The sequence below is a fragment of the Pipra filicauda genome, unplaced genomic scaffold, assembly GCF_003945595.2.
Source record: "Pipra filicauda isolate LSUMZ 115617 unplaced genomic scaffold, ASM394559v2 scaffold96_size2947999_pilon, whole genome shotgun sequence".
Classification (NCBI taxonomy): domain Eukaryota; kingdom Metazoa; phylum Chordata; class Aves; order Passeriformes; family Pipridae; genus Pipra; species Pipra filicauda.
Genome location: NW_024105164.1, coordinates 2,888,781 through 2,916,342, shown reverse-complemented (window position 1 = coordinate 2,916,342; position 27,562 = coordinate 2,888,781). Strand labels below are relative to the sequence as shown.

The window sequence follows — 27,562 nt, the reverse complement described above, 5'->3', positions numbered from 1 at the left end:
CGTGAAGTCAGCATGCTTCTGACTTAATTTTCTTTATTTAACAGAGGAATAAAATGAGAGAAACAAATTACCCTGTTCCTGTTGAACTTCTCCGTGATAGCTGTCAGCTTCACTGGGGGCCATCATTTAGGCACGAAGCCTTTACGTAGCCTTTTGCTGACGTTAGGTTCAGTCCTGTGGGATTTGGGCACCGAGGTGTTTTCAGGCTGTCTGTCTGGAAACCTAACACATGATGGCCTGTCATTAATCTGGTTATTTGTTTGCTTTTTTTTTTTTTTAATGCTGTTTTTCTTAAGATAACAATGGCTTTGTGATTGGTGCAGAGGGATAAGGCATTGCTTGGACTGTGTGAGCTATGTTTATTAGGACCCGGGAAGGACTAGTACCAAACTAGGTGTCTTTAGTTCTTTGGGAGCTCTTAATTTGGAATACTTTGGGGAGGATTAGCCTAAACAAGCCGTTAGCAGAATGTTTTAAATTATCTGAATGGGGTGAAAGGTTTAAATACAGTGCTCTACTACTTTAACCCAGTAATTCAGAGAATGCTCAGTGCTATCAACTTAATTACAGCATTGCTGTCAGGAGACAGTGGCTCTGTGGCAGGATGGAAGCTGACAGCCTTTCAAGATATATCTGTCTAATACATAAATCATAGTTGGTCCTTCTTCAAGACCCTTCTTTGCTCATTGGGGAACAGTCAGAAACAAAGGGTGGGGGTGGGGAGGAAGAGAGACTTGGAGCTTAATCAGTTGAGGAGGCTTTTTCCTTCCTACCCACGAGGTGAGAGCAAAAAGCAAAAGAGAACTAGGGGAGATCTTTTCCTAATATTTTAGTTGTATCCATTCCCCCTTTCTTTACAAATTTCTTCTCACAAAGATGGCATGATTTTAGCTGCTAGACTGCAGCATTGGGAAGCAGATAGCTTTTGGGAAGCTGATAGCTTTTTCCCCATTGACCTTGGTTGTAGTGAGTTTGCTTTTTTGCTCATTGGGAGACATACAGCTAGCTGTGATAACAGGACAGAAAAGGACAGAGGCAAAGACTGATAGCATTAGTCTTTTAACACTTCACTGCTTGCATTGGCCTTCCTGAAAATCAGACTGCTGGAGCAGTCAGAGTGACAGGCATCCCAGAGCAGCACAGCTGCAAGCAAGCACAGTCATGCTGATGGGAGACAGGGCCTGGGCCACCTGCCCTCTGTGCCATGAATAGGCTTATGGACAGGAATCCTTTCCTTTGTGTGCCAGCAAGGTGATGCCACATAAGGACATGCAAGATCTGAAGTAGGGCATTGGATGAATGATGAACTGTGTTAAGCCATTTCCTTTACATTATCATACCACAGAACTATCTGCCTGCCTGTCTGTCTATCTATCTATCTAATCTATCATAGAATCATAGAATATCCTGAGTTGGAAGGGACCCACCAGGATCATTGAAGTCCAGCTCCTGGCCCTGCACAGGACAGCCCCAAGAATCACACCTTGTGCCTGAGAACATTGTCCAAATGCTTCTTGAACTGGCAGGCTTGGTGTTGTGACCTTGATGCTTCTCCTTTATCAGATGACTCTGCCTTTTTCTTCTGTTGTGAAAAATTTGCTGGTGAATAACATTGAAGACAACCCATCATACAAGAGGGAAGGGAGGAATTTAAGAGGTCAGTTCTAGAACTTTGAAAATTAGACTTCTGTCTCTTATCAGAAATAGAAGTTCACTAAAGAGTTTCACTGTGTCTCAGAAACCATTTCCCTTCTCAGACCAGTTCTGCTGGATGCACGTGAATGAGCCATAAAGGAACTATCATAGAATCACGGAATGGTTTGGATTGGAAGGGACCTCAAAGCTCCAACCTCCCTGCCATGGGCAGGAACACATTTCACTAGACCAGGTTGCTCAGAGCCCCGTCCAACCTGGCCTTAAACACTTCCAGGGATGGGACATCCCCAGCTTCTCTGGGCAGCCTGTTCCAGTGCCTCACTGCCCTCACAGTAAATAATTTCTTCCTAACATCTTATCTAAACCTACTCTCTCTCAGTTTGAAGCCATTCCACCTTTTCCTATTACTACATGCCCTTATAAATAGTCTCCACATTTCTTATAGACACCTTTCAGGTACTAGAAGGCTGCAATTAGGTCACCCTGAAGTCTTCTCTTTTCCAGGCTGAACAATCCCAGTTCTCTCAGTGTTTCCTCACAGGAGAAGTACTCCATTCCTCTAATCATGTTGGTGTCCCTGCTCTGTACTCACTCCAACAGCCTGATGTCCTTCCTATACTGGGGACCCTAGAGCTGGATGCAGCAGTGCAGGTGGAGTCTCAAATAAATGTGTTAAGGTTTGATATGTTTTGATTGCCAAGCTCCTCGATTAACTATTTCAAGTATATACTTGCTAATTTCCATTTCCTTCACTTCCTTGAAGATCCTGACGGGGAATGCGGTTTTCTACATAGTACTTCTTTCTTGAGCACTTGCAGTTTCTGACAGTAAAATTTTCTGGTAATTGTCCCTTGGTTTCATGCTTTCACAGATAGCTTTGTCTTTCCTCTTCCCCTTCTCTATGTACATTTTTCCCTTTTTTCCAGTTTGATTGCTGTAATCCATCCATCCTGCCTTTCCATACCTACTAAAAAGCCAATCCTGTTGTTGCTTGTCTTTGTGCAGCTTTGAACTGTAAAGCTATACAATTCTTATAAAGTATTTGTAATCCAGGAAAAAATGCAAACCTCAGGTGGCTGTGATTTTTATTCTCTTTTCTATTCTTTTACAGAAATTATCTAAAAATCTCCACCATTTAGTAAGCAGGGCTTTCTTTTCTCTATTTCCTTTTCTCTGTTTCTGTATTTCTCTATTTCTTTCTATTCTCATGTTGCTGTAAGTCTTTTCCTGTTTTGACCATATCGAGCTACTTTCTCTTTTCCCCATGTATACTTTATTGTTATATGTTTTCACTATGCTTCTGATTTGGACTTTTAAAATTATTATTATTTTTAAACTAAGGTCAGTCATGGTTCTTTGGTGTAATTACTACAGAGACATACAGAACTGTTGTCTGTCTAGTGTGACTTGGATTGTTTGTCCAGACTGAGGATAAGATCTTCATGGGAAAATAGTTCTGCTTGGTTGGGCTCCCCTGTGAATACTGTTCTTCTGACTAAGTGGACCCTGTTGTATTAAGGTTTTTATGCTTAAAAAAACTAAGCACCCTTCTTATTTTCCTGAAAGCTGTTTTATCTCGTAATGGTGAAGGGGACCACACACATGCTCTCATACGTGTCCTGGGATTTCCAGACAGCATCTGTTACACTGAAGTTTGACCTTTATTCTGGAGTAAAAAGTAAAGTGAAACTTCCAATGTGACTGGTGTTTGAAGAAATAAAACTGTCAGGAATACAAATGTCACTGCTTATTGAATCTCCATGCAGTACATGCCCTGACTAACAGGAGCTCCTGCAGGAGCCTGCATGGCTGGTGCACAAGCTTTTGAGCTTTCCCACTCTGCTGTTATGGGTGGTAAATTTGCAAGTAAATACAAACATGGGAAAAGATATGATGCGTCTAGAGTTAATGACATCTTTCCAAAATCACTTAATTCTGTGCTAGGCAGAGTGTCATTTCCATTAGTAAATGCTTTGATGCCTAGAGATGAAATGCAGTGTTGCCTTCTCCGTTAAGCATTTGGGAGGTGGTATTAAGCAGCTGTTGCTAATGGTGGTAATGTACACTTTATGCTGAGGGCTTTCCAAACATGCGAATCTGTTTGCTTCTCATGGAGAACACAGGCAGAAGAGTATGTATGGAGGAGGGAAACTGGAAATTGTTAGGCAAGTTTTTTGCCACCTTGCTTGGCTTTCTGTGGAAATAACACAATTGTCACCCCTTTAGTGTTGCATTAAACCACTCCTTTAATTTAAAGTTCTTTAAAATAAATCTTGTGGTGAAATCAGATTTGGCCAATTCCAATCGTACTCTACTGATAGAAAAATCTATCAGCTTGATAATATTGCTCTGTTTTTTGTGTTTCATCACTGGCAACTTCCAAATTATTGCATTCAGTTTAAATTCCTCGTTACCCTGTTCAGCTGATGTTAAATTCTGTCTCCCTTCTTACCTGGCTGTGTTGCATTTCTACTTGTATTGGTTGTGACAGGCCTTAGTGGAAAACTGCGGCACTGCAAAGAGCAGTTTCTTTACCTCATGGCTATAACCATTTCTGAGTTTCTGTAAGTAGGAGGAAGTTGCATTTTTAAAAGCTGAAGAGAAAATTATTTGTAACTCATTTTTGTCTTTGAGCATCTCCCCTGCATTTACTATCTGCTAATCCTTTTGGGTTTTTTAAAGTCTTCTGTATTCTGGAAAAGAAAACCAATCACAGATCAGATTAATACTCCATCTTGTTCCAGGTCACCACTTTGGTAATAGTTTATATCAGAGTATAAGACAGTGCAACATATTTTGCAGTGAAACACAGGGAACTCTATGGAAACACAACCCCTGTGGAACTTAGATTGAATGCTATGAGTTGGTTGTTGGTATATCTGTTTGTGTGGGTCTTACGGACTACCATGGGGGTATAGTGGATATGTGAGTCTTATCCACTGCCATCATGTAAATTCTTCTAATAATTAGCCTGCTAATTTGATTGTTTTTCTTAATGAGTTTTACTGGATTGTCACAGTTCTCTGTAAAACATTTCTTTACCTGTCTGTTCTTTTTACAGTTACATCAAACATTCACGTCTTTTGTAGTTTAGTTGTTTTGCTGTTGCATCTGGCTGTTCTGATGGTTACCCTGGTGTTTTGTGATCTGTGGAGGCCAGGCATGCAGGGCTTCTTATTCTGCCTTCTCAAACTATTTAGTGAAGAAACATAAGAATTATGGATCAAAAGAAAAGAGGAAAAGTGTGTCCTGAGGAATAGTAGGTGCTTTTTTTTCTAAACTAATCTTTATCTAACTAGGAAAAAGCAAAAGAGAAACTTTTGCTCTTGTAGGTTTGTGAGGAGGGCAGGGAGCTGGTTGTGCTTGGTTATATGTACAGGCAGAGCAAGTGTGGTTCTTATTTGTTTACTAATTGGCTGTACAGATATTAAAGATTATTAGAAACTCAAAGGTCAGTGTTTTTGCTGAATCAGGGTTTGGGTAAGCTGGAAAACTACAGGAGAGAGAGTTGCATATCTGGGACACAACCGATGTGAAGGAGCTGCCTTTAGAGTCTGTCCAACAGGTACAGTAAAATTAGCTTTTTACCCTTGACACTGTTCTAGTCTGTGCCTTTCCTTGGGGTTTCAGTGACTGTGGGATGCTCTCCCTGGCAAGCTGCTCTCTGTGTGTGTGTACACACAGAGAAGATTGCTGAGCTTCAGTTAGCTTTACACAGTACCTCCATCTGTGTGATCGCTAGCCAGGTAGAGGGGTGGAGGAGGGTGTGACTCCATCCTTCACTGGTTTGTTTTTGTTTCACAGTATATGTAATGGTCCTGACTCTTGTAAAGGCTTTGGCAATAGACTACACAGCCTTTGTCAGACCATTCAAGTTTTAGGGAACTGATCTAGCTATGACCAAGACAAAAGACGGTAACATCTTATAGCTTGCTTTTTGTTGGCTGTTTCAAAGACAATGATACTAATGAACAGGTGTGAGAAATCCCATTAGGACTGTGCTGGTGTTTCCAGTTCTCTCAGCTCATACTGCATTTGCTTATTCTGTGAACTTTCTTTTTCTTTGTGGTTCTTAATCCAGGTTCCTTGTTTGTTGGTTGGGTTTTTTTCCCCTGCACTTGTCATTTCTCATCTTGCCCCACTCTTTCTCAGTCTTGCACAATTGAGCTTACTGCAGTGCAACCCTGCGTCATCCTCTAGTCAGTGCCAACAAGGCTGTTGTCATGGCCTCAATCTGTCCTCATGCCATGTTTAGTGTAATGTAATCATTACCTTGGTTGTGGAGAGGGAACCTGCTCCTGTTAAGTAAATGTTTACCAACACTGCTGAAGGCTAACATTAGGGAAGAGAGAGAGAGAAACATTGTTTAAAGTCGTGTCTCTTTTTTATTTTAAAACAGAACCTTGTTCCTGAGTGAAGCGGCTGATGACTGTTTTTCCTTCACCAGACTGTGACCAGAGGTAAGTGCAGAATCTTTTGCATTTTTATGGGCTGACTATCCAGGTTTGGTAAGAGGAAGAGCTTAAGTCCTTTTGAGCGGTCTCATGTCAAAATAAGAGGCAAGGAATTAGGGAGGAGGAGGAGGAGGAGGAGGCTAGACTTTTATGCTGCAGTGTGAAGTTGCACTCCTCCTTCCTCTCTTTAGAAAGATTTGCGGAGGAAGCAATTTCGAGTGTCTTGTCTTCAGTTGCACAGCTGTCAGCGTGAAGTGGCAGATGAGTTAATTTGGATCAGAAAGGAATTTCTGATGCTGTTCTGGAATGTGATAGGACCGAGTGGTTGCTTAGTGCTAAATACTACTTTATTTAAAGGGAGTTATTACTTCCATACCTTGTGGGCAAATTTCGGGGCAATGTTGTTCAGTATCCATTAACTCTGCCTTTGAAAAGGAATGGGAAGGATGTGGGCTAAGAAGCTTTTAAAGTTTCAGATTTTGCATTTCACAGAATCTCTGACCCGTGCATAACAGCTGTAAGATCCCTTTGGGAATGACTATATTTACGTTGCTCCCAGCATACTGGAAGTGCATTCATGACTTATACCCACAGGAAATATCATAAATTTAATTAAAAATTAAAAATAGAAATATTGGATTGGTCTAAATTCTGTGCCGAAGAAAAGGAGTCCTGCTTTTTTTTTGCCCTCAGTTCTGTCTGGATGAATAGTGAAGGAAGGTAATTCTTTGAGTTTATTTAGTGCATATGTTTGAATACTGCACTCTAATGTAAAAAAAAAAAAGCACTGTTCTGTCAAGATGCAGAGATTCAGACCCCTGTGACATTTATGATTTTAAAGTGCCACTATGCTTGCAAAAATGCCAGTCCTATCTTAGGAGTGGAAGTTCCCACAGTCAGTGCAGTAGAAGAGGGTTGATGTGGTCCAGTGTAAGGTTCCTAGGTTCTTTGCTTGGAAAGAACAGAGATGATTTGGTTTTGTGTGTGTGCTGAACAAATCTGTTTGAAATACTTTCTCATGTCTTAGGAGTGTTCACAGGTCTATGGATTTCTCAGATTGCTTTATATTAGCAGACCGTATGGCTTCAGCTGTGCAGAAAATCAGAGGGCAGAAAAGGGAGGACGGAAGGGCTCATGACTTCTGCAAGTACACTGGGTTTGTGAAAAGGAGATTGCAGGAGCTCGTACTTAGTGTTGAGTTCAGTGTACAGGAGCTGAGGTGGTGAGGAAAGGTGGACATGATGAAATGAGGACTTTGGGCCCTACACATGCTACAACTCTAAACTCCTCTGTTTGTCAACCAGAAGCTGAACTTTAACCCTATTTTTCCTGCAAAGACTTTGATAATCTTTCCCAAATGAAAGATTTCTCCCAGGGCTGATCTGCACACAGCTCCCACTTTCTTTTAGCAGCCCCTTCCCAACCCCACTCACACTGCAGCTCCATGCTTTCTCTCAACCCTAATCCTGAGTTTTCTAGACACACAGACAGGAGGTCCTTAGGCATTGGATGGATAAAAGGATTTTGGAGGGTAAGAAAAAAGATGTGTAGTTGGTGTGCCCCCATAGCTCATTTCAGTGTTATCCAAATAATAAATCTCGTCTTCTTTAAACTTTTTATCAGTTTTGCAGGTGAGATTTGCAGAGACTAGTAAAGGAGCAAAAATACCTTGAAATGCTTGATACAGGGTTTTGTGCTTGTGAAGAGTAAAGTAGTGGTAGAAAAATCTAGGGCTACTTCTGCAAACTCCAGTATAAACAGAATAAACAAAATTTGTGATGGAGTAGAATAAGCGTAATGACCACATTAGCATTCTGTTCAGCTTGAATACTGGTGTAACTCCAGAGACATTTGGTGTAATTTTCACATGTGAAATTGATAAATATTTATAATAAGTAAAAGAGTGAAAATATTAATGGAATGCTTCATATATTCTGTTCATGGCTAGAAGAGCAAAGGGAGAACAATGTTTGATTTCAGGTACAGGCACAGTAAATTGCTACTGTACCTTTGATTTCACTGATACAAAGGCTAGGAAATGGGGAAAGACAGCAAAACCTTGAAATTATAGCAGATGGAAAGGGGACCATGCGATTAGAATATATAGCCAGGTAGTCTATGCAGAACCCATTTCTTTACATGAAAGTAGAGTTATTGGAAACTTTGTTATCGTTACTAATTTAAAAGTGGAATTTCAGGCTTTCCTTGTGCTAACACATGATTAGTTCATCCTTATAAATACTTATTAATTTCTTAATAATATTTTAGTGTTTCCTGCCTATGCCAGCAATGTCCCACAATTATGTTACAGAAAAAGAGAGTGAGCCACAAAATGCCTGCAGCTTACTTTTCAAGAAACCTTCATTTTCCTAGAAGCCATTATTTTCCTGTGAGATCTCTCAACTCTGTTCAGTTGTAGCAGAGGTAGAGCGACAAATAAGTCCTTTCCTCTTTCATCGTATTTTATCCTTTCCTAGTTCCTAACTATCTGTTTTGTCAGTTGGTTCCAATAAGGATTTGTCTGTCGGGTATTTCTTTGCAATCACCAGTTCTTCATCTCCATGTCTGGAGCAGGTTACAGGAACTGGTTCCTCTGAAACTTGTGGAATTGACCTAATCATATCAGTGAGGTCCTGTCATTGAAACATCTCCAGAAGTATGCTAGTGTGTCTTCATGGCATCATGCCACATTTATGCAACAGAGATGAATTTTACTGCTTGGACAGGATTTGGTCTTAAACATTTTAATTAGTTTATTGGATTGAAGTTCAGGAGAACTGGCCCATTAGCGGTGGATTTTTGCCAGTTACTATTTACATCATTTTTAAGGATTGGTTGTTGCTGAACATGGGCCCGTTGAGTATTAAAGATGAGTACAAAAATGAAATAGCTGTCTGAAATTGTAGGCACTACTAAGTGTAAAGACTATGTAAGTGTAGCCATCTGCATAGCAACACCTACTAACCTCATTATCCTTTCCTCCATATAAGCTTACTTTGTCCCCAGGTGGGCTTTGGAGATCTTCTGTAGGATGAGAAATGTGAGCACAGCTGAACAGAGACAAAAACTTAATTACAAAGCAGAAGGGCATGACTTGGGGTGCTTTGGCAGGAGCATGTTCCTCTTCTGAATATATCATCTGTTTGTCAGTTGAATGGTTTAACTCTGACCCTTTTCTGACCTTTCTCACCATGCATTTTAAATGAGTACAGTAGTATGGTTGAGGAGTGCTGTGTTCAATACATCAAGAGCTTTTCCCCTACCTTAATGTGAAAGACAAACAGTAACATTATTATTAGGTTTTCTTTTATAAATTCAAACACATGTTCTTCCTTTCTTTCACCTTCTTCCATAAAGTGATTCATATGCTTGTATATTACAAGACTATTAGTCTCTCAGATTGTGTTTACTGTATCTGGCATTAAAGCTGTTGATCCAAGGCCCTCACCAAACTGTCAGGGTTTGTCTGAAGGCCATACTTAAAGGCTTCAGAAATCAAGTTAGGTTGTGATTATGGACAATTTGGAGGGCTTCCCAGAAAAGACCTGTACAGTTGACAGTTACAAGAGATGAATATTGTTTCCATTGATTTTTAAATCTGTTCCTGCACCAGCCTCTTGTCGGGGCACAGCAAGGGCTGGGAGCTGAGGCAAGTCAGGAGGCAAGGGGTGACCCCATGCAGCAGTGCCATCGCTGATGGGGCATTGTTCCATAGGATTTGAGCATGGCAGGCGGAGCTGGATGCTAGTAACAGGATCTGTTGACAGTTCCAAGCAAGATGGAGCAATGAGTCTCCATCCAGGAGTTTAAAAGACAGGACTGGAGACAAAGCAGCAGCATGGTCCAAAGTCCACCCAGGAGACAGTGCCAAAGACAGAACTAGGTACAAGCTGTAGCATATATATGAGGGGTCTTTCCAGAAGACAAGCTACCTACAGCCTAAGTCAATTCTGGAGATGAAGCCAGAGGCAGGGCTACAGACAGATATACTTGCAGCAAAGTTCAGGCAAAGAGCAGGGGGCCAGGCCCAGGCTAAAATCAGGATACAGTGGGGCTGCATAGAGGTCCCACTTGAGACCAGTCCGTGCCTTCAAGGGCTGATGGTGCCCTCAGGGTCCTGACACTCTCTAGTTCCTTAATGGGACAGATCAAAGGTTGCTTACTTCCTGTTCTGTCATATCAGGCAAGGTTTAATGATGTAACTGGTACCAAAAACAGAGCCCCTTTGTTAAGTTTAAGAGGAAGAAAAGGGTTTTCCCTCACATGCTTATTCTGACCTCAGAAGTAGTTGTCTCCCTCAGATAGGCTCTTCATTCTAAATGGGCTAGATAGTGGTTCACTTGTCTCCTGATGTAAGAGAGAGAAGTATGTTTTTAGGAATACTACCGTTTACTGGGGGTTATTTTGCTTTGTTTCCCCTCTTAATCCCAACATCAACTACATCTAGACCTTCTCAAGGACTACTGTTGTTTTCTATTTCAGTGCCAGGCAAACCAGCTAGAAATTTACCAAAATGGGTGCAAATAAAATGAGTTTATTGGAGCTGAACAGGTTGTACCTACAAAAGTCTGCAGGGTCGGTCTCCTTTCTCAGCCCAATCCCTGCCTCAATTCTGGCAGTGTTCACATGGTTTGTTATGGCAATAAGCTGTTGTTGGGTTTAATTGTAATATTCCTTGTGCTATGGAGGGGATCTCTGTTAACCTTAGTTAAAGGGGAAAGTGAGGGACAGGAAGCTGTTCCTCTGTTAACAAACAAATATTGACTGGGTTAAGTGCATCCGTAAATCTTCTCCTAGCTCAAGAACATGACAAATTTTACCTCCTCCCTTGGTGATCCCCAGGAAATCTGCTTTGTGTCCAAGTATCTTTTTGAAAAGAACTGAGGTAATGTAGACTCAATATTAATATTTGGGTGGGGAAGGATGGCAGAACTCAAAAGAAGCCCAATTTTTTTCCAGGTATTTAGTGCAGTATTTAAGTACCTCAATAGTAATCTATCTTTGCTGGTATTTTCTCAGTGAAGTTTACACACAAACATGTTTGGTCTTCGCTGGCTTCAGAGAGAGTTTCAAGATTTATGGGACTGGCTGCAGCATAACCTGTGTGCTGTCTTTACCTGTAAAAGTGCATGTGTGTGAGACTGACAAACTGGGCGAGTGATTCTTGTTTGACACATTACTGTAAACTGTGCTAGATTTGTTATGTGTTCTGTCTGGAGGTTAAGAATTGTTCATGGGTAGCACTATTTGCTGTTGTGCCATGGTGGCTTACAAATAAGGCTTGATCAAGAAAATTTTTCAAAGAATGTAAACTAAACAAGCACATGTCTTGCTATGTCTTGGTAGCCAGAACCATTTAGTCCTTGTCTGTTTTTCAAGTGCAATCAGTGTAAAAAGCATCATAAACCTGAGGTATTTTGAAAAACATGTCCTTTGAACATGGTGGGGCATGAAAAATGTGTTTTGTCCAGAGTCATCATGAAGATCCAAGTTAACACATTGTAGTATAGGTCAATAAATGAGAGATATCAGAGAGGATTATCAATGTCTTGGTGTATGAAGTCAGAATTTCAATATAGTTCTGTTGTCAGATTTGCTCGGACAGTGGGATTTTGTTCTTGTTTTGCTTAATGTTTCAAGATAAGGTTATTTGCAAACTAAGGCCACTTAGTTGAAACATATTTACCTTGATATCATATGCCCTTTTAAGCTACTGATTCAAAGCGCAGCAAGAGGTTTGGGTCTAAACAACATCCTGTAAATTATGCCATTACACAATATGACCCTGGTGAGGAGGAAATACTGCAAATATTTTTGTAACAATCACCATTTTTCTTAAGGTATAGAGACTCTAAGAGGTACCTCTCTTTCTCTGAATAGTTGCTTCTGATTTTCAGATGAATTTTTCAGATTATGGGTATTAGAAGTAGAGGAAAGATACTGGCTGAAGTACTGCAGCAGGCACATGATTTCAGCCAGTCACAGAAGAGAGACTTTTATCTGAATCATAACTAGGCATTTTGAGTTTGTTTTCATTTTTCTGGGCCTTACCCAAACAAAAATTACTTTTAAAATCTGTTTTAATTCACAGATATTCAAAAATTGCCTAATAGAGATATTGACACCTTTACAATGAACTAAAACTTCTGAGGATTGGATTGATTTTCTTGGTAACTGTTCCTTAGACCGCTCAGAAGTAGTCTGCTGATCCTGGTGGAGATCCTCTGCTCTGGCATTGTATAATTGTGCAGTTGTGCCTCTGCTGTCGCTATGATGATTAAAATATGTTGAGTAGTGAATATAACAATCATGCAGTGGTGTCAGGAAAGCCTTGTTATATATCACAAACAGCAAAGGGCACTGAAAGACCTATGTGGTTATCCCAGTCTTTATGACTGGGAAGCTGTCTGGGAAGCAGAGAATATCCTTACAGCAGTAGAGACTGTTTCTTAAGTGGTAGCACACCTGTCATTTCCCCTTTTATTTCCAGGGCTCTTTGGAGATAATCACCACAAACTGATACTGAGCAGAACTACAGTGTTGTGTCATGCCAGGGTAGTTAGGGCTGAACTGTTAAGAAAAATACCACTGAAGTCTCACCATAACTACCTGCTAGCATGAGGACATAGTTCATGCACTTTCCCCTAAGTAATCAGTTGAGCTCATTTTTTCCTCTGCTTGCCATTGATCTGGGGGACACTGTGAAATAGTTGTGGGAGTTGGGGGGAGTGGAAAAGGGCAGGAGGTTTGGGTAGGGAGGATGGAGGAGAGGAAATCTAGCCTTTGAGAGAGATACTGAAGTTGTGACTGTAGGCAGTGAGCAAAAGTTAATTGTCTTCCTGTACATAGAGCAGCAGTAATTCTTCTTTCTAACATATTCTAAGTGAATAGATTTGAAAAGATTACCAGCAAGTGTCCAATAAACCTGAATCTATATAAAACACTGGAGATGGGAGAAATATGTGTTAAGAGTATGGTAAAAACTCATCATGAAAATCTTGACTATTCTAAAAATTGGTTCTTTGTTGTGTGGAGTCAGGATTTTCTGTCGTCTTTCTGATTAGTGGAGTATTGAGATTTCCAGCATCTGCTGTTGGCATACTGCAGCTTGAATGAGAAGGGTTTGTTTATTGGCACAGACAGGAGCTGGAAGCTAAAAAATGTAATGGTTTTAGGTTATGATTTTATGAAAATTTTTGTCAGCATCATCCATCTGCAGTATACAAAAAGACTTGCAAACTTGCAGTGCTGTATTGTAGCATGACATGTATGTGATAAAATGTTCTTAAATGAGGCACAATAAAGAATTGTCTCCTCTTGTTAGATGTGGAAACCCCATTTTTCAAAGGTACTCAACATCCATTTAACTTTTGTTGATTGATTAGGACAGCAACATTACTTTCATGTGTGTAATCCTTATCCCTCAGCACCTTGTCTTTTATTCACCGCTTAGCAATAAATATCTTTATGTCTTTGTGCTTTTCTTTCTGAAAGGCTTGAGTGCTTTTCTCAGTTTTCATATTAAATACATGAATAAATAATTTGCTTTGTTTTTGTAATGTAATGTTATTGTAATATATCTTCTAGGATTAAACAACACTGAGCAAATCATTGTACCATTATAGGACAGAAAGAATACAAAATAGTATTCTGAATTAGTTTTATTGTTAATTCAACAGGAAAATCATCTACTCTTAATAAACATTTTAAAACATTTTCTACCTTAGCTTCCAGGGCTTTTTCCTGTCTTGTTGAAGCAATGAGACAGTAGGAAGTATCTTTGAGCCAGAACTTAGTGCACCTACCTGGTCAGTTTAACTGTGAAAAACTGGACATTCTGCTTTTTGTTAAGTCATAGTAGGTTAAATCATAGTAGGTAACCCCTAGTAGGCCTGGTACTTGACCATTGTTTCTGATTTTAGTTTTTACCTTGTTATCGTAAGGACAAAATTTTAAGGAGGTGCTTTGTTCACTTTATAACAGAGATAGCACTTGATGAATCACTGAGGTTCAGGCCTCCTTCAGAGTGTTCTCTAATACCCTGTAATGTTCTATTGCATTAAGCTTTTCCTGTCTTATTACAGAAGTGTTTGCTGTGCATTGTCAGCTCCTGTTAAAATAACTCCTCTAGAGATGTGTGCTAGTGTGTCATCCTGTCTGAAAAACCTCTATTCCCAAACCCTGACTGGGAAAGGATACAACTTTGAGCATACCTAGGGCGTTGCATCTTCAAAGAGCAGAGTATGCTGCTGTGGTCAGAAGCATCTCCTTTCCTGCCTGCCTCTCTACTGCTCTTGGACACTGTTTTCTACGTTTAAAGTAGAGAGCCCCTCTTGTGCCAGGCTTTCAGGGATATAAAGGAGTTTAGCTCCCGCCACCACCGTTGTGACCAAATTTGCTTACACAGAGACAGAACAAAATCTGAGATGTATTTGGTTTTTTAATGTGTTAATTTTTTATTAGTGGCGCACAAGAAGGTGATTTTTCTTTGTCCTTCTGCAGATTTATTCCAGTTCTCCGGATTTCTATAATAGTGTCTGAATATATGTAGCTGGTTTGCTGTTGAGTTGGTTTGCTCCCCGCACTGCCCCAAATGAGATCAGTTCCCTCAGTGAAGCTGCAAGCCACATTAGGGCAAGAGAAGCAATTTACTGCTGCTGAATACATTTTCTGAGTGTAGTTTCCCTCATCTTGTCTGTCAGTCTAGAGGCATCCATAAACCTGTAACAGCTTCAGAAGATGAACTCTGGCAGCAAGCTGTCAGGGTGCCAGGCACTGCTGTCTGTGGGCTCCCTTTTTCTCCTCTCTCCCTTTGCCTGCCCGCTTGCTTTGCCTCTGCCTGCCAGCCTCTCTCTTCTCTGTCTCTCTCTCCCTCCTCTTTCCCCCTCGCTCCCCGCCTCCCTCTACCTTACTGATGTGGATTTAGGTGCTGCTGTTCTCGGTGGTGGTACCTTTTTGGTTTCCTTCTTGATCCTCTTGCCACTGGAACAAAAGGAGAACTGGCTGCCTGTGGTGCAGCACCTGCCTCTGCAGCCTGAGTAGTGAAGGGGAGGAAAGTGGGGCGCTCTGCATCCTCGCCTGCCTGCGCCAGCAGTGAGCTTCTTCAGTCACTTCGCTAGAAATGCCTTTGAACTGCTGCCAGATCCCATTGTCTGCCGTGCAAACGGAGCTCAACGCCCTACCGTGATTAGATGCACAGTGTGTAAAAGGAGGAAGGAAGGGAGCTGTATCCCCCCGCCCTGACGGAGCATCTCAAATCTGCAGTGTGCCATGATAAGCTGAGCACTGGACCATGCTTCTCTACCTTCCTCTGCACATCGTCTTCCTTACTTTCCTCTCATTGTTTCTGAGATTTCAGGGAGTGACATGGAAGCTTTTCAGAGACGAGCTGCAAGGCAAGATAGTTTCTGGGGAGAAGAGAGCCATGCTTTTGGACTGTTCATGTGGGACTGTGCTTTGCCCACTACCCACCTGTAGCTGCAGTATGATATAGCAGCTAGTCATTAATGGTGCTTATGCTTAGCACTGGATGTGCTTTTTTTTTTAGCATGAATTTATTTACATTTTTTCCATTTTGCTTAAAATTACAGCATCCTTAGTTTCACAAAATGATCTGAGAGATTTTGGCAACACTGAGTAAAGGGAAGGCAGCCACTGCTACTGATAATGTTTCATCCATCTACCAACTGTGCGGCCCAGCTGCCCTTCTCCGGAAAGGCCAGCTCACTCTATATATGCTTTTTGTGAAGAGCAGCTCTCAGGCTTTCTTGCTTTCCCTTTGGCTCCATGTATTTCCTCAGGTTGCTGACCGCCTGACCCCTTTTGAGAGAGTAGCTTCACTTAAGGATTTTGCTTTTAAAGGTAGGAATTTGAATTTTTGTGCCTATCTTTGCTATTCCTTATCTTAAGTGTTACCTAGGTTGTCGTAAAAAAAATTGTTTTCTTTTGTGTCTTGCTATTTGACTGCTTGTTAACGAATCATTAACTGCAAGAACAATGCTTTGATAGGAGGATGGAGGAGCTGCTATTCAGTGATTTTGTTAGCCAGTGCACAAAGTGGAGTTGGCAGGGTTTGTGTCTCCTACTGATATGCCTGCTATGTTCCTTACTCATTAAGGTCTTTGTAAGTTCTTTCTCCTCTGCCTCCCTGCTACCACTCTCCCTTTCCCTCCTCACAGAATGTCTCTCCATCTAACCTCACTGCTGGGTTAAATTCGTGTTCTGAATGTGCTGGAGGAGGATGAAATCTGGCCTGTGGTGAGCTGGTGGCTCATGAATGCACTTGAGTAGTACAGGGAAGGTGGTTGAAGCTGCATGCCTTTGCCCAGGCTGCTGCTCGAGCTCCACTAAAATAGATACTCTCTTTGAACCCTTCATAGTCACTTAATGTCTTGGGTACCTGGCAAGAAGATGAACAGGTATCAGCAATATTGGTAATTGATGAAATCATTGTAAAGATCAGAGCCATTACAGAGAACATTTTAAAAGTCAGATGATGTCTTAATACATTTCCTGAGGACTAATGCAACCACATTTACTAGTGGTTTGTCCTATAGCAATCTGAATACTCTTTTGCATCTCAAGAGCAAAGCTAGTTGTGCTAAGTTAATATTTAGCAAGATGAAAGCTTAGAAATGGAATTTTTTATAGATGTTCTTTTTCCTTTCACAACAAACTAGTAAAAGATGACCCTTTGGTTAACAATGTGTTTGATTTCCTTTTTTTTTTTTTTAGTTTCTTGGGAGTATGATTCACTTGGAACATTGGGGATTTTCTGGTCATTAAGAAATTTCTTGACCCTTGAACTGAGATGTAGCTGCCATTCTCCTGGTCAAGCCATGTTAAACAGAATTTGGATGTTTGAAAGTGTTCTTTAGTTAATCAGTCAAGTTCACGGATGCTTCTGCAATTTGGCCAAACACTGCAGATTTAGGAAGCAAGAGCTTGGTCTGGAGCACAGACCAGAAACTTGCAGGGCCTCTTCTCTTAAAGGTCTTTGGTTTTTCGTCTTAAAGTAATGAATGTAATCAAATGGTTAACCTGCTTTGTAAGTAACTGTGTAGATGTAGCTCCTACTGTCTAAAACTTGCCCTCTAAAATGTGACTGTATGAAAGAGGAGACACACTTTTCAATTCCCTTCTCTGCCTTTCCTCTTCAGTCCCCAGATTCGGCTGATAAAGGATGAGGAAGGGGGTGGTCTCTGTTTAAGTGATGTTATATGTTTCAGGGTAGCTAAAATTGCAGTGAATTTTTTCCATATCGTTTTAGGATCTGGCCTTTCTATAGGCCATTCAGTTTAAGAATCCAAAAACATAAAGAAAAGGTATATTTTGATAGGATTGTTTAACCAAAAGAGAGGTAAAGAAACCTGTTGAAGGTTGACCTGTTGCTAACTCCAGAAATCCTTGGGTCTTACTTCACTGCTGAAATTGTCAGACAGCCTCCTATGTGGCTTTTCTGCTTTGATGATTTGAAAGAAATTACTAAAAAAATACAAATCTTTCTGTAGAAATGTTCTCCATTGTTTTAAACAATCCAAAGTGGTGTATTATGTCTATTCACCTTAGATGAAATATAACAAAAAGTTGTTAACCCCATTGCTGTCCTTCATCGTGAAAGAACCATGTTAAGCACAGTAAAATGTTAGAGTATGTCAGAGGCATTTTGTGAGTGGAGCAGCCATTTGCCTGAGGCCACAATTAAGGTCCAGTTGCAGGAGCTCCTGTTCAGCCTGGTGTTATCACTTCAGTGTAGATGGATGCGTGTCTGTTGTCGTACCTCATTTCGCACACCTGGGCCCTGCTGAACTTCTGGCAGGATAAAGTGCCACCTGTAGTGCAGAACTGGACTGGAGCAGGTAGTTGAGTAGTTACCAAGCTGTGTGGTGCCTGTTTTCTGATGCTTCATGATGGAGTCACCTAGTGCAGTAAAAGCACTTAGGTGTGTTTGAAAGCTGGGAACTTTGTTTTATTCTCCACAACACTTGAAAGAAGGTGATGGATTCAATAAGCGTGTTTCAAAAGAGGCAATTGATAGTGCTCATTTGTAAAAAATGTTGCTGGGTTGCTGGAAAATAGGAGGGGGAAGATTTGAAGAAGGAAAGTCTGCAGACTAAGCCTGCTTATACACATTATGATGAGCCCAGGCATGAAGTGAAAGGAAGGCTCATAGCTCTTCATTATCTAATACTCCCTTAGGGCAATAGCAAACTCACTTTAGAGCCAGCAAGCCAGGCCTGGGGCTTGCAGAGTGAGAGCACACATTGTTCTTAGAAAAAGGCTGGTGCTGGAATATTTTAGTGCAAATTTAAAGCCCTCTTTAATGCAAAATATTCCTCAAAGGAATTTGGTTTTGTTGCTAACTATTTCAAAAGCTGCTTTCAGTCTAGCATGATGCCTTCATCCAAACAAAAGGTTGTGAAGTTAGGTATCATAGGAGAGTAGCATAATGTTGCTTTTTCATACCCCCTTATATGAGCTGAGGTGTTATGTAGAGACCCACCCTCCTTTTTGGAAATGAAAAAGACCAAATGGAGAAGTTTACCCCTCTCTGCTTTAGTGTGTTGTAGCTTTTCAGCCTTTCTGTGGTGCTTAGTGACCACTCAATATTGCATGCTTCATTTCAGAATACATAAATCATTTTTATACTGAAAGTTCAAATGCATAATATATTCGTGTAGAGGTCCAAGGGTTTTCCTGGGGTGGGGAACATGTGGGAGGGAACATAACACAAACCTCCAGTGTCTCCCACTGATAGATGTACAGTTGTACTGCTTTGTACTTGTATAAGGAGTGGGGACAGAAGTTACAGTGCTGCTTCTGAGGTGCTAGGATTCATGGCGTTGATTTGGCCTGCAGATGTTAAATCAGTTGGTTGATACTTCTCTGTTTAGGATCATGGCGAAAAGTGGAACTCTCTCTAAAAAAAGTAGAGTACTCAAATATCTCCTCTTTATTTGTATTCCTAGAATTTTCAGAGTCCAAGGTGATTCTTCATATGAGCAATTTGACCTAAAATAAACTCACTATCTTCCCCTTTTCCAATAAATTAAATGCCATTGCCAGTAGTTTAACCTCAGAGGTGGCCCTTGAATCAATGTGGTTCCCCTGTTTTGACACAAACAGCAGCAGTGAACGAAAAGAAATGTATGAGAGCCTGGCAAATGCAGTGGAGGGGAAGATAATTTTCACCCCTTCCATGGAGCAACCTCTATGTTGTCAGCAAAGCAAGCTGAGTTACAATCCTTCTGCTAATTGAGAACCGATAGAGAATTTTTCACCTTCTGTCTGTGTAAGATCTCATTCTCTGGAGTGTTTGCAGTAGAGCAGCAAGTGGTGGCAGTCCCACCCTTATCACTGTTTTGAAGTTTGTGTTTTATGCAGGTAACATCAGGATGCAAGATTCTGATACATTCACAAAGTGCCTTTGAGGCATTGGTGCTCAGCAGCTCTGTGTAATGTGATTCTCATTTTACAGATGAAGTTTGGGAAATGTGTAACTGCATCAAGGTAGAAGTGGAGTAAAGGACTGAAGTCAGCCTTACTCTCAGATTTCCTAGCTCTTAGGATGATGTCTAGCTCCCTCCCAGAGGGTATATGAAGAACTCTCACTGTCTCAAAGATGATACTTGAACTTATTTCCGATGCTTGTGGACCACTGTACAAAGAGGAAGTTTAATATTTTAATATCCCACCCTCTCTCATCTCCCGTGATAATGCTGCTTGTCCTTCTGCTCCTTCTAACTCTGCAAGAAGAGAAGGAAGCCAAAAAGGGCACTGAAATTTCCCACTGTTCCTAGTGTTGGTGTCTTGAACAACAGAGACCTTTGCTGTAGCTCATCTGTGGAGTCTTCCTCTCTGAATGCTTTGGGAAATTGGTGTTTGGGTGAGAGGATGAAATTGTGTTTTACATGTGCAAGAATGAGTTAGTAAACAGTCACCCTGTGTTAACTCTGGAGGAGCTGAGTGAGGGTAGCATGTGACTTGATAACCCCACACGTGCCCCTTGGTGCCGCTTGGGTAGAGTCATCTGGCACTGCTGCCAAGGGACAGCCCCACGAGCACAGGAACACCAGGGCTTGAAATAAATGCCATGTCAGTGGGTTTCCTGAAGTTGGAATGACCAGTGCATTTGTCAAACTGTCAGCCCCGTGAGGCCGAGGAAGAGAAGGATGTTCATGTCTGCTCTCTTGGGTGGGGCGGTACTGGTGAATTTGCACATTTGCCCTCAGCTGAGAGGGAAGTCAGGCAGCAAAGCCAGTGCCTGGTGAGCACAGAGGAGTCTGGGCTACATCCAGCGGCAGGCAGCTGCCTCACGATGCTGCCTGTTTGTGTCAACTAAATTGGTTGGAAAAATACAGGCAGGCAAAGGGGAATATGGGCAAAAATAAGCATAAAACCACTGGGGCAGGATTCTTGCTATATGTACCAAGATGTCAGCAGGTCCTTTGAATGTGCTTTCTGTTAACACTTGCAATCACAGATGTTCTGCAAACCACTTAGCGCTTCACGGGAGTGGGGACAAAGTCAAAGCGTTTCAAATTACTGTAGAAACACTATCCCAGATTCATAATGAAGACTGAATTTTACAGTTCGAGCAGAGGCTTCATTTCTTTGTTGTGTAAGAAAACAGAGCACGTCTTCCCAAAAACTGTAATCTTTATATTCCAGCTACCAAATTAATTATATGAGAATTAACTAGACCAAATAATTAGAGTTAAAATTAATTTGTGTATTTAACTTCTAAAATTAACATCTAAAAATTTAAAGTATGTTTATCATGATGTATTTTTTAGTAATATAATTACAGCTCTTCCAAGTTGCTGTCTACCTAAAAATTATTTAATTCTTGTGTTTTGTCTGCAGTGAAGAAGGTAAGAAACTTCAGAGTTTGGATACCCAGACTGCCTTTGCTCTCTCTCTTACAGCACTGTTGAGTAGGAAAAGAAGGAAACAATCTTGTCTGGAAGTATAGTGTTAATGTAATCTGGGGCCACCAGAAAGCGTTAATTATTTAGTTACAGGGTTGCTGCAAAGTCGAGTTGGATTTACTTGAATGCTCTAAATGCAGTTGTTTCTCTCCCATCACATCCGTGCACAAGATTTTAGTGTTAAGTGATCTGAAAACTATAAAGTATCTATTACCTGTGAGATCAATTAGCACATTTGAACTTGAGATTTCAACATTACTGATGAAAACTCAGCATTTATAATGTTTCTCATGAGTATTCTTTCATGTAGGTAATCTACACTGTCAGCTAGCTAACACCACTTTTGTCTCTGTATGGGAAATGGTTCACAATTGAAAGGGTAAAAAGCACTGTAAGAATGTAGTTGAGGCAACTTTCCTGCCTAATGCAGCTCTTGCCTTCTATTGCTCCGGAATGTTTCACTCTGGACAAAGGGAAAGGATAAATGCAGTGAGTACTGCAAGCATGTTAGATTTTCACAACCAAACCAGCAGTGGCTTTAGTCAGAATATGGGTGAAATAATGTTGTGGTGTGTCTGGAATATTGCATGACATGGTGAATTTCAGACTTCCAGACTGTATGATCCCTTCTTCATCAGCATTAAATATATAAGCCATAAGCATGATGGTCTGTTTCTGCTGGAACTTGTCTTTAAAGTTGAGTTGTTAAGCCTTTTAGAACATGGTTTTTTATTGTTAGAGAACCCATGTTTTTTAAACATAGGCAAGCTAGACTTGATGTCTTAGGAATATTCAGTCTTTAGGCACTATGTTTCTGCCTCCTTAAGCAGTGTGAGCTGTCATTTTGTCTTACTCCCCTCTGACTCCCTGTGCACTCCTCCATTTATCTTCTTCCTCCTACTCTCAGCTTCGCATTTTGTTTCATGCTGCCTCCTATTCCTGGAACAGTCTCCCAGTCTCTGCTGCCAAATCCTCCCTCCCTTTCTCTGCTCTTGGGAACCCATTTCTTCCAGCAATCATTCCCAAGTTGTTTACTTGACTAATTGTCTCTCCTTTGTATTCTTTCTTTCCTGTATCTATTGTTCTGGATCATGTTTTATATGGCAAGATACAGGAATCTTCTCTTTCCCACTGAACACCTCTCCATACAGGCTGATGCACATTTCTACCTGGAGAAAATTTTACTTTTCTGGCAATTCTGTTCTTTCCATTCCAACTGACTTAAGGCAATCAAATCATTGATTTAAAAAAAATTGATTGGAATTTTCTGTTTTCAATTCACTTACTTGAACTAAGTTTAAGATTTATTAAGAGAGCAAAAGAATCCTTGAAAACATTAATGTTTTAGGCTGTTTCAAAATAAATAGTATTCTGAATGCTTCTGTTTTAAGTCCCGCTTCTGATAATATCTGACCTCATATCTCACTGCCACACGTAGAACAGAAATAGTTTCATAATTGTTTTATCCTATAAATACTTATAAAAGCTTGCAAAATGGCATGCAAGACATAACTCCGCTAATTTTGACTTGAAGGTTAAGCATAGGTTTTTCCATTATCAGAAACTAAAAGTGAAATGAATACTAAATTTCTGCATGGAAAAAAAATCCAATTTCTTGCTTCGAACATAAATAGTTTCCATGTCAATAATAAAAAATTAATCCAATTTTCAGTAATTAATTGCATTTCATTGGTCATTTTACTACTATCTGTAAATTTTGGGAAAAGTCTTCAAGATAGATGGGTTAGTATTCAAAATCCACTATTGGGCACCTTTCAGTTTTTTCTTCAGCTGCAGTCCCTAATGAAGATCTCCATTTTGCTCAGAATCGTTGAGCTTTCCTGACAAAACTTCAGTTTTGTCAGAGGGTAGATTTGATGGCAAATGTGGCAGCTTTTGTTCCTGAGTTGTCCTGGGTACTGTTGATTAGGATACTAATGAGGTCCTGGACTTTGCATGAAGGAGTATTTTAAAGATGCAGTGCTTCATAGCATAAAAAAATTCCGCTCATAAGCAGTTGACTACTTAAAAATGTAAGAATATAGCACCCACTTTGTCGATTAAGTCTATAAAATGGGAGGAAGACTAAGAACTAGCTGCATGTAATTACAATACAGTTTAAAATTAATATATTTGAGATGTATGTCCTTTCAAATAAGTTTTGTTTCTCTGTGTTGATTATCTAAAAACAAGACAGAAACAAGGGGGAACAGAAGGTACAGGCTTAAAATTGTTGTTTAACATCGGTAGTGAGCGTGGCATAGTGTAAACTGCGGTGTGGAAATAAGTGTGCATTGCCTTTGTTGCTCTGATTTCATAACAATTGCAAACACAGATGGCTTGAGAGAAAATTAAATCATTCCACCCACATTAAGACAGGGCAGTCTAACAACACTCACAACTTTTTATCATCCTGTTTCTCTATCAGTCTCTGTCCTCCTGTCACTCACACACCCTTCATCTATGGAAAACTAACCAGTGTGTGAAGCTGCTGCCAAGTCCATCAAGGCCGAAAGGACAGCTCTCTAGGCTGGAGTTGCCCTCACCACTCAACGCAGGGCATCTCCATCCACCCTCCTGGCACAGGCAGCCTCTTCAGCAGCAATACCCAGACAGGACAACTCTAGAGGCAGTCAGTGATAGCTACCAGGTTCAGCCTAGAGTCCAGTGATCACCAGATGAGTCCATAGTCATCAGGTAGGTCCTGAGTCAGGTCGACAAGGCAGAACATACTTGTAACATAATTCAGGTCATGGCCTGAGCTCAAGTACAGCTTGATGGTCAGGGCATTCAAAGGCTGTTGGTGTATGCGGTGCCCTGACAGTCTTTCCTTACAGAGTCCCCCCACTGAGATCTGTTTCTGCTATAATGCTTGTGAAAAAGCAGATGATGACTTTTCATTGCACAGATGACCATGAAGGCTTGGATAGGGCAGTAGAGTGCTTTGGTTTTGTTCCTATCTTGCAAAACCCAGGCCTCCAAATGGTTGTCTCACCCAGCTTGTGTAATCTCCATAAACCTCAGGTCATGCCTTTTCCACCCATTCTACTCATCTTCCCATTGCTTGTTTTTACTCTTTTTGCCTGGCCAGATTTATAGCTTGCTTATATCACTTCTACCCCTTTTTTTCTGAAGTGAGTTTGCACTGTGTTAATAGCTAAGCCAGCAAAAATGTGAACATTTTGTTTTCTGGATCCAGGAGTCTTATTTCTTTCAATCACACCAAGGGAACTGGATTTTAGATGCTGCAAAGTCTGGGAGATATGCCATTAGCTTTACACTGAGTGGAGGTCTTGTGAACTGAACACCTTGGTTAAAGGCAGGTAGGAGGGAGTTGCTGAACACAGCTGGGGAACATGTTCATTTACAAGCACAGCAAATAGTGATGCTGAATCTTGGTGCAAATACAGAGAACAGATGAGTGCAAGAGCTTTCCTGAGGTTTTAAGCTTTGGCAGAGCATGCTTACAACTTTCTTCTGGTCTCAGTTGGACAAACTTTTAGTGTAACAGTATTAAATCTGTTCCCTACTGTCATATGTTCCTAAATAAAATTGATTGGAAAAGAAGATTATCTCCTATGTGTTAAGTGACAGGAGGAAGCAATTGAAATATTAGCTCTTGCTAATATGAAGAATTAGCTCTTGCTAATTAATGTGAAATTTTCTAGGCATAGCTCATAGGAAGAATGGTTAGGCTGCTTTCATAACAATCACAGAGAAAATTTCATAATATACATTCTATATTAAGACACTTCAACTCTGACTGACACTGAGTTGTTTTGGTGTTGCCACAGTTTGACTGTATTTCTCCACTTGAATAAGCTACTTAGGAGAAATCATCAGAAAAGACATTTTGTTTTCTGCAGCAGCATCATTCATCTGAATTGTGATAAGCAGGAATCATGAGAGAATGGAAGTTAGATTCTTGTCCATATCTAATGTGGAAGGAACTGCATCTATTTCCTGTTCCCACAGTTCAGTTGAAGATGTTCTGCCATGATAGGGCATACACGTCGATTGCTGATATAAGGAAGAGGCTGAAGATGGTGTATTCCCACCATTTGGGGTGACTGAGATATTCGCTTCCCACCTGGGAAGGACTGTAGAACACCTTGGACTGCCCTTGTGTGGCAGGCTCTAACCTGCGCTGTCTGTGATTCTCTGTCCCACAGCTCCAAGTGCCTGGGTGCAGAGAGGAGCTCATGTCTCACATTATCATCTGGTTTGGGAAAAAGGGTTAGAGTCAGAATGTACATAGGCCTGTGTATCAGGAGAGGCACAAAACAGAAGGAGAAGTAAGGCCACAATGAAATCGTGCTGTTGTTGTGGTGGCCAGATACCTAGATACAAGAAACACAGGAGTGGATGTGCCGCTGCCGTTATCGTGGAGGAAAGTGCCTTCTTTCTCTCCTGAGCACTTGTGTTATACAGACCTGTGCACCCCCAGAGCTGTGACATCCCCTCAGCTGGTGGAAAGCTCTGACTTGTGTGAGCACTTCCACTGCTGCAATACTTGTCATCTTTCCTTTTCATTTCACCAAAGGTGTGCAGCTGAAATACTTATTATTTTTACTAAGCTTCACTGACTGCTGAAGGCTGAAATTTTATTTCTTTTTTTTAGCAATTCTTCAGGTTTCTTGTTTGCACATCTGCTCTTTAAGCAGATTGAAAAACAAGACAGCAGACTGTTTTCCCTTCCCAAATTTGTCCTATACTGAGACAGTGAAACTTGTAGGGGCTTGTGGTGCTGACATTCAACTTAAGGGAATACCTCAGTGTAAAAGTTTGAAATTCCTTTGCTTCTGAAAATGAGTCAGGTCAGTTGTAATGACCCTAAGCAGTGAGTGTAGTATGATGGGGAGAAGGCAGGGAGCTGAAAACCAGATTTCCTGGAAGCTCTTATGAGGAGGACCTTTTTGTTTTTGGGGGGAAGGATTGGTTTATGTTGCTAACAGGTAGTGCTGGGCCATGCCTCTGTCATTGGCATGGAAAGGACTAAACCTGTTGCTTATTTTTTTTGTAATATAAAAGAATAAGAGAACAAAGATCTGTTGGAAACAGAAGGGATATATTATGGATCCCAACACTAAGAACCTTGCAGGAGTCATGGGATCCCTGTGCACTGCCCCACAAAGCTGGCCTGGCAGCCTGAGCCGGCTTCTCCAAGGTGTCTGCCTTCATGATGTCTTCAGACTTCATTGCACTGGCACAAGGGTAAATTCAAGACTGCAGTTGGGTTTCCACTAGGATGGGATGAGGGAAGTTCATGCAGCTCTGTTTAGCATGGACTGCAGTTTGTTGCTCTTGCAGAAGGTGTGAAGTTACGTACCTGTCTGGGGGTGATAATAAAAAAATTAAAATAATTACTACTTTGTCTCACAGGTCTTCTCTTATGTCAGACCGACACATTTCAAAGCTGCTGGCCAGCTGGCAGCTGTCCAGCTTGCCACAGGTCTGTACTGAGAGGCCCATCCCTGCGTGGGGACTTGCCGAAGCAGAGCACAGCACTGGCTGGAGCCTGCAACCCTGTCTGTTGGAGCAGCATGGGCACTATTAGTGTTTCTTGCCTCTTTGATCTGAATTTTGTATTCCTTGGACAGTCTTTCACTTCAGGATTTGACTGTCAGTGGATGCTAGCTGAAAGACACACAGCCAGAGCCCCAAAATGAGCTTCGTTGGCAATTACATTGCAATGTGACTGTAATTTCCACAGTATTTTTTCTACCCATTATGTGGAATACAACCAGCATTCATTCTTCTGAGCTTCTACACATTCTTTTGCTGTGTGGCTCTCTGTGCTCTGCTGAGATTATACTTGCCAGGTTTCCTGTCTTTGTGAGAGAGGGGACCTGTACCTGGAGGCCTGGCATACAGGTACCACCACAGACAAGGAGGGGCTGTGCTGTGTTAGAATCAAGCAGACTAATGAGGAATTTTTGTGTCATGATGACACCATTAAAGTGGAATGGGTTGGAAAATCAATCAGATTCCCTCTCTGATTACTGTGTAACTCAATTACTGCAGTCCCCCTGGGGCCCAAGGCAACAACCATCTCACAGGAAGTGCGGAAAAAAAGCCTCTGAAATAGAGCCGTTGTGGATAAAGGCAAGATCCTGCTGCTGTGCATTCCATAAGGAAGGGTTATATTAATAAAAAAGGCTGGGGAAATGCACTGGTGACATTGGGGTTTAGGGTGGCAAGACCTTCTGTAGTGCAACTAGGAAGGAATTTGTATGACAGTTCTTGATAAAGGTGTCAAATGATACCAATTATCTTCCACGTACCTTGGCATGAACGTACCAGAAGCCCCAAATACTTATATTCTGGTCACTGGTTTTGAATAAGTGCTGGTCTTGAGCATTTGTACTGATCTCCCACAATCATTTCCAAGAGCTGGAAATATCTGTAGATCAGTCATTAAAACCACACAGTTCTGATTGTTATCTTACTTTCATATCACATCAGTTGCCATGTGGCTTAGCAGCTGATAATTCACAAAACAGTTTATGTTTCACATTAACA

At 41.1% G+C, this 27,562-nt stretch overlaps 1 protein-coding gene across 2 annotated transcripts in view; it reads left to right on the top strand.

The window, feature by feature from the left end:
• NDST2 (N-deacetylase and N-sulfotransferase 2) overlaps positions 1 to 27,562 on the top strand; it is a 67,392-nt gene that overhangs the window by 11,466 nt on the left and 28,364 nt on the right. Inside the window, exon 2 of one of the 2 annotated variants that reach the window (XM_027720029.2) lies at positions 6,056 to 6,116. The gene's annotated coding sequence lies outside the window, so the exon portion shown is untranslated. Of the gene's footprint in view, positions 1 to 6,055; positions 6,117 to 15,718; positions 15,972 to 27,562 lie in introns of those variants that run through there. The other variant, XM_039377885.1, reaches the window with a different exon arrangement.